General features: G+C 62.3%; 1 non-coding gene across 1 annotated transcript; it reads left to right on the plus strand.

Moving 5' to 3' along the window:
* The first annotated feature begins 5,266 nt into the window (after positions 1 to 5,266).
* Positions 5,267 to 5,385, plus strand: LOC142006385 (5S ribosomal RNA). The gene has a single exon (XR_012643479.1). It is a non-coding gene; the product is annotated as a 5S ribosomal RNA (ribosomal RNA).
* Positions 5,386 to 7,500: the final 2,115 nt, after the last annotated feature.

The raw sequence follows: 7,500 nt of genomic DNA on the forward strand, positions 1-7,500 counted from the left end.
CGAAGGGCCCTCTCCGTCTCGTCCGCGAGCGCCCCATCGATCGGAAGGAGGAGCGGGGCCTCGCTCCCGGCGGCCGTCCCCGCGGACGTGCGCCGAGCCTCCCTCGAGAGCCCCCTCTCCGGAGGATCGGGCCCGAGACGACACCCCGAACCGCCGCAGACGTCCCCGCAGACGTCCGCCCGGGTCCCTCGTCCGAGTCCCCGGGAAGGGCCTTCACACGACGGTCGGTCTCTCTCACGTGTACGTCTCTAAAGGCTGGAGCCAGACAAGCCTTCTCTTACTATTCTCCCGGTACCTGTCGTAACCTTATACGTGAAAAGTCCCCCAGCGGCAACAGGCGGGAACGACTCACAAAAGCGGCCGACCGCCTGGAACTCTAGGTCGGCTGCACGGGTCAAATTCAACCCCATTCGGACTTCCAGAGCTCAGCCGGCCACCAGGTCAACCTCGCTGAAAGCGCCAGAGGTTGACCTGGTGTCCGGGGACCGAATCGGACACCAGGTCAACCTCTGCTAAAGCGGCCGGGGTTGACCTGTTGTCCCTGCCGGACTTAGAAAATTTTTCTCTCCCGCCTGGGACCGGGGTTGACCTGTTGTCCCTGCCGGACTTAGAAATTTTTTCTCTCCCGCCTGGGACCGGGGTTGACCTGTTGTCCCTGCCGGACTTAGAAATTTTTTCTCTCCAGCCTGGGACCGGGGTTGACCTGTTGTCCCTGCCGGACTTAGAAATTTTTTCTCTGCCGCCTGGGACCGGGGTTGACCTGTTGTCCCTGCCGGACTTAGAAAATTTTTCTCTCCCGCCCGGGACCGGGGTTGACCTGTTGTCCCTGCCGGACTTAGAAATTTTTTCTCTGCCGCCTGGGACCGGGGTTGACCTGTTGTCCCTGCCGGACTTAGAAATTTTTTCTCTGCCGCCTGGGACCGGGGTTGACCTGTTGTCCCTGCCGGACTTAGAAAATTTTTCTCTGCCGCCTGGGACCGGGGTTGACCTGTTGTCCCTGCCGGACTTAGAAAATTTTTCTCTGCCGCCTGGGACCGGGGTTGACCTGTTGTCCCTGCCGGACTTAGAAAATTTTTCTCTCCCGCCTGGGACCGGGGTTGACCTGTTGTCCCTGCCGGACTTAGAAATTTTTTCTCTGCCGCCTGGGACCGGGGTTGACCTGTTGTCCCTGCCGGACTTAGAAATTTTTTCTCTGCCGCCTGGGACCGGGGTTGACCTGTTGTCCCTGCCGGACTTGGAAAATTTTTCTCTCCCGCCTGGGACCGGGGTTGACCTGTTGTCCCTGCCGGACTTAGAAAATTTTTCTCTGCCGCCTGGGACCGGGGTTGACCTGTTGTCCCTGCCGGACTTAGAAAATTTTTCTCTGCCGCCTGGGACCGGGGTTGACCTGTTGTCCCTGCCGGACTTAGAAAATTTTTCTCTCCCGCCTGGGACCGGGGTTGACCTGTTGTCCCTGCCGGACTTAGAAATTTTTTCTCTGCCGCCTGGGACCGGGGTTGACCTGTTGTCCCTGCCGGACTTAGAAATTTTTTCTCTGCCGCCTGGGACCGGGGTTGACCTGTTGTCCCTGCCGGACTTGGAAAATTTTTCTCTCCCGCCTGGGACCGGGGTTGACCTGTTGTCCCTGCCGGACTTAGAAATTTTTTCTCTGCCGCCTGGGACCGGGGTTGACCTGTTGTCCCTGCCGGACTTAGAAATTTTTTCTCTCCAGCCTGGGACCGGGGTTGACCTGTTGTCCCTGCCGGACTTAGAAATTTTTTCTCTCCAGCCTGGGACCGGGGTTGACCTGTTGTCCCTGCCGGACTTAGAAATTTTTTCTCTCCCGCCCGGTACCGGGGTTGACCTGTTGTCCCTGCCGGACTTAGAAAATTTTTCTCTCCCGCTCGGAACCGGGGTTGACCTGTTGTCCCTGCCGGACTTAGAAAATTTTTCTCTCCCGCCTGGGACCGGGGTTGACCTGTTGTCCCTGCCGGACTTGGAGCCCCAGGAGGGGATCGGCCACCAGGTCAACCTCCGCTGAAAGCGGCCACGGTTTACCTGGTGCCCGGGGAGCGAATCGGACACCAGGTCAACCTCAGCTGAAGCGGCCGGGGTTGACCTGCTGTCCCTGCCGGACTTAGAAATTTTTTCTCTCCAGCCTGGGACCGGGGTTGACCTGTTGTCCCTGCCGGACTTAGAAATTTTTTCTCTGCCGCCTGGGACCGGGGTTGACCTGTTGTCCCTGCCGGACTTGGAAAATTTTTCTCTCCCGCCTGGGACCGGGGTTGACCTGTTGTCCCTGCCGGACTTAGAAAATTTTTCTCTGCCGCCTGGGACCGGGGTTGACCTGTTGTCCCTGCCGGACTTAGAAATTTTTTCTCTCCAGCCTGGGACCGGGGTTGACCTGTTGTCCCTGCCGGACTTAGAAATTTTTTCTCTCCCGCCCGGGACCGGGGTTGACCTGTTGTCCCTGCCGGACTTAGAAAATTTTTCTCTCCCGCTCGGAACCGGGGTTGACCTGTTGTCCCTGCCGGACTTAGAAAATTTTTCTCTCCCGCCTGGGACCGGGGTTGACCTGTTGTCCCTGCCGGACTTAGAAAATTTTTCTCTCCCGCCCGGTACCGGGGTTGACCTGTTGTCCCTGCCGGACTTAGAAAATTTTTCTCTCCCGCCTGGGACCGGGGTTGACCTGTTGTCCCTGCCGGACTTAGAAATTTTTTCTCTGCCGCCTGGGACCGGGGTTGACCTGTTGTCCCTGCCGGACTTAGAAATTTTTTCTCTCCAGCCTGGGACCGGGGTTGACCTGTTGTCCCTGCCGGACTTAGAAATTTTTTCTCTCCCCGCCTGGGACCGGGGTTGACCTGCTGTCCCTGCCGGACTTGGAGCCCGAGGAGGGAATCGGCCACCAGGTCAACCTCCGCTGAAAGCGGCCACGGTTTACCTGGTGCCCGGGGAGCGAATCGGACACCAGGTCAACCTCTGCTAAAGCGACCGAGGTTGACCTGGTGCCCGGGGAGCGAATCTGACACCAGGTCAACCTCTGCTAAAGCGCCAGAGGTTGACCTGGTGCCCGGGGAGCGAATCGGACACCAGGTCAACCTCTGCTAAAGCGGCCGGGGTTGACCTGCTGTCCCTGCCGGACTTAGAAAATTTTTCTCTCCAGCCTGGGACCGGGGTTGACCTGTTGTCCCTGCCGGACTTAGAAAATTTTTCTCTCCCGCCTGGGACCGGGGTTGACCTGTTGTCCCTGCCGGACTTAGAAAATTTTTCTCTCCCGCCTGGGACCGGGGTTGACCTGTTGTCCCTGCCGGACTTAGAAAATTTTTCTCTCCCGCCTGGGACCGGGGTTGACCTGTTGTCCCTGCCGGACTTAGAAAATTTTTCTCTCCCGCCTGGGACCGGGGTTGACCTGTTGTCCCTGCCGGACTTAGAAATTTTTTCTCTCCCGCCTGGGACCGGGGTTGACCTGTTCTCCCTGCCGGACTTAGAAAATTTTTCTCTCCAGCCTGGGACCGGGGTTGACCTGTTGTCCCTGCCGGACTTGGAGCCCGAGGAGGGGATCGGCCACCAGGTCAACCTCCGCTGAAAGCGGCCACGGTTTACCTGGTGCCCGGGGACCGAATCGGACACCAGGTCAACCTCCGCTGAAGCGGCCGGGGTTGACCTGCTGTCCCTGCCGGACTTAGAAAATTTTTCTCTCCCGCCTGGGACCGGGGTTGACCTGTTGTCCCTGCCGGACTTAGAAAATTTTTCTCTCCAGCCTGGGACCGGGGTTGACCTGTTGTCCCTGCCGGACTTGGAGCCCGAGGAGGGGATCGGCCACCAGGTCAACCTCCGCTGAAAGCGGCCACGGTTTACCTGGTGCCCGGGGACCGAATCGGACACCAGGTCAACCTCCGCTGAAGCGGCCGGGGTTGACCTGCTGTCCCTGCCGGACTTTGAAAATTTTTCTCTCCCCGCCCGGAACCGGGGTTGACCTGTTGTCCCTGCCGGACTTGGAAATTTTTTCTCTCCCCGCCTGGGACCGGGGTTGACCTGCTGTCCCTGCCGGACTTGGAGCCCCAGGAGGGGATCGGCCACCAGGTCAACCTCCGCTGAAAGCGGCCACGGTTTACCTGGTGCCCGGGGACCGAATCGGACACCAGGTCAACCTCTGCTAAAGCGCCCGAGGTTGACCTGGTGCCCGGGGAGCGAATCGGACACCAGGTCAACCTCTGCTACGGCGGCCGGGGTTGACCTGCTGTCCCTGCCGGACTTAGAAAATTTTTCTCTCCCCGCCCGGAACCGGGGTTGACCTGTTGTCCCTGCCGGACTTGGAGCCCGAGGAGGGGATCGGCCACCAGGTCAACCTCCGCTGAAAGCGGCCACGGTTTACCTGGTGCCCGGGGAGCGAATCGGACACCAGGTCAACCTCTGCTAAAGCGGCCGGGGTTCACCTGCTGTCCCTGCCGGACTTGGAGCCCGAGGAGGGGATCGGCCACCAGGTCAACCTCCGCTGAAAGCGGCCACGGTTTACCTGGTGCCCGGGGAGCGAATCGGACACCAGGTCAACCTCTGCTAAAGCGGCCGGGGTTCACCTGCTGTCCCTGCCGGACTTGGAGCCCGAGGAGGGGATCGGCCACCAGGTCAACCTCCGCTGAAAGCGGCCACGGTTTACCTGGTGCCCGGGGAGCGAATCGGACACCAGGTCAACCTCTGCTAAAGCGGCCGGGGTTCACCTGCTGTCCCTGCCGGACTTGGAGCCCGAGGAGGGGATCGGCCACCAGGTCAACCTCCGCTGAAAGCGGCCACGGTTTACCTGGTGCCCGGGGAGCGAATCGGACACCAGGTCAACCTCTGCTAAAGCGCCCGAGGTTGACCTGGTGCCCGGGGAGCGAATCTGACACCAGGTCAACCTCCACTAAAGCGCCCGAGGTTGACCTGGTGCCCGGGGAGCGAATCGGACACCAGGTCAACCTCCGCTAAAGCGCCCGAGGTTGACCTGGTGCCCGGGGAGCGAATCGGACACCAGGTCAACCTCTGCTACGGCGGCCGGGGTTGACCTGCTGTCCCTACCGGACTTAGAACATTTTTCTCTCCCCGCCCCGGCCCGGGGGTTAACCTCGGGGCACACAGCTTCCCGGGTCTGACGTGCACGTCCTGTCACCTCCCGGGCCCGGCGTCCTCGTCCTCCCTTCCCCTTGGGCCGGCTCGGAGGAAGTTTTCCCTCGGCCCGGCCTCCGGGTTAATTGTTTGGGCCCGGCTGACTGAGGCCAGGCTGCTGACGCTAAAGCCCGGGGAGGCGGGGGCCTACGGCCATACCGGACCGAATGCCCCCGATCTCGTCCGATCTCGGAAGGTAAACCGTCCCGGGCCTGGCTAGTACCTGGATGGGTGACCGCCTGGGAATCCCAGGTGCCGTAGGCAGCTTTTGGCCCCAGCGGGGGTAGAGCGGGGCGTGTGTCTGCCGTGCGGGAGCAGGGAAGCCGTGAGGCCAAGGCGGCGCGACGGTCCTGGGGGGCGCTGAGGCCTTTCCCTCTGCCTGCCTGCGTGTCGGGGGCGGGGGGGCGGGCGAGGAAGCTTAGGCCCTCACCCGGTGCGGTGCGATGGCTTGGGTCGGGTCGGGGAGAGGGAAGAAAGCGTGTGTGGAGCGTTGGTGGGGCAGGTGTGTGTGTGGGAGTGCTGGGTGGGGCAGGCCGTTGAGGCGGTGGCGGTGGTGGTGTTTTTGGTGGGAGTGAGTTGGGGTCAGGTGGGTGTGGGGTCCCCCCCGGGGGGTGGATGGTCTGAGGGTTAAGGCTTGGAACGTGCGTCTTGGGGGACCGTGGGTGGAGGTTGTTGAGAGCGGGGAAGGCCCTGGGTATCGGTTGGGGACTATTAAGCCCGGTGGAGGGGGACCGTGGGTGGAGGTGGTTGAGAGCGGGGAAGGCCCTGGGTCTCGGTTGTGGACTATTAAGCCCGGTGGAGGGGGACCGTGGGTGGAGGTTGTTGAGAGCGGGGAAGGCCCTGGGTCTCGGTTGTGGACTATTAAGCCCGGTGGAGGGGGACCGTGGGTGGAGGTTGTTGAGAGCGGGGAAGGCCCTGGGTCTCGGTTGTGGACTATTAAGCCCGGTGGAGGGGGACCGTGGGTGGAGGTTGTTGAGAGCGGGGAAGGCCCTGGGTCTCGGTTGTGGACTATTAAGCCCGGTGGAGGGGGACCGTGGGTGGAGGTTGTTGAGAGCGGGGAAGGCCCTGGGTCTCGGTTGTGGACTATTAAGCCCGGTGGAGGGGGACCGTGGGTGGAGGTGGTTGAGAGCGGGGAAGGCCCTGGGTCTCGGTTGTGGACTATTAAGCCCGGTGGAGGGGGACCGTGGGTGGAGGTTGTTGAGAGCGGGGAAGGCCCTGGGTCTCGGTTGTGGACTATTAAGCCCGGTGGAGGGGGACCGTGGGTGGAGGTTGTTGAGAGCGGGGAAGGCCCTGGGTCTCGGTTGTGGACTATTAAGCCCGGTGGAGGGGGACCGTGGGTGGAGGTGGTTGAGAGCGGGGAAGGCCCTGGGTCTCGGTTGTGGACTATTAAGCCCGGTGGAGGTGTTGCGTACGGTGGATGTAAGGGGGAGGGCGTATGAAGTGACCGAGGAGTGGGCAAGGAAACGGGGGAAAAATTTGGAGGCGAAGGCGGCCGAAAAAGGGTGCGGTTGACCTGGTGCCCGGGGAGCGAATGGGCCACCAGGTCAACCCCCGCTGAAAGCAGCGGAGGTTGACCTGGTGCCCGGGGAGCGAATCGGCCACCAGGTCAACCCCCGCTGAAAGCAGCGGAGGTTGACCTGGTGCCCGGGGAGGGAATCGGCCACCAGGTCAACCCCCGCTGAAAGCACCGGAGGTTGACCTGGTGCCCGGGGAGGGAATCGGCCACCAGGTCAACCCCCGCTGAAAGCACCGGAGGTTGACCTGGTGCCCGGGGAGCGAATCGGCCACCAGGTCAACCCCCGCTGAAAGCACCGGAGGTTGACCTGGTGCCCGGGGAGCGAATGGGCCACCAGGTCAACCCCCGCTGAAAGCAGCGGAGGTTGACCTGGTGCCCGGGGAGCGAATCGGCCACCAGGTCAACCCCCGCTGAAAGCAGCGGAGGTTGACCTGGTGCCCGGGGAGCGAATCGGCCACCAGGTCAACCCCCGCTGAAAGAAGCGGAGGTTGACCTGGTGCCCGGGGAGGGAATCGGCCACCAGGTCAACCCCCGCTGAAAGCAGCGGAGGTTGACCTGGTGCCCGGCGAGCGAATCGGCCACCAGGTCAACCCCCGCTGAAAGCAGCGGAGGTTGACCTGGTGCCCGGGGAGGGAATCGGCCACCAGGTCAACCCCCGCTGAAAGCAGCGGAGGTTGACCTGGTGCCCGGGGAGGGAATCGGCCACCAGGTCAACCCCCGCTGAAAGCAGCGGAGGTTGACCTGGTGCCCGGGGAGCGAATCGGCCACCAGGTCAACCCCCGCTGAAAGAAGCGGAGGTTGACCTGGTGCCCGGGGAGGGAATCGGCCACCAGGTCAACCCCCGCTGAAAGCAGCGGAGGTTG

The sequence above is a fragment of the Carettochelys insculpta genome, unplaced genomic scaffold (genome assembly GCF_033958435.1).
Source record: "Carettochelys insculpta isolate YL-2023 unplaced genomic scaffold, ASM3395843v1 scaffold_0055, whole genome shotgun sequence".
In the NCBI taxonomy this organism is placed as follows: domain Eukaryota; kingdom Metazoa; phylum Chordata; order Testudines; family Carettochelyidae; genus Carettochelys; species Carettochelys insculpta.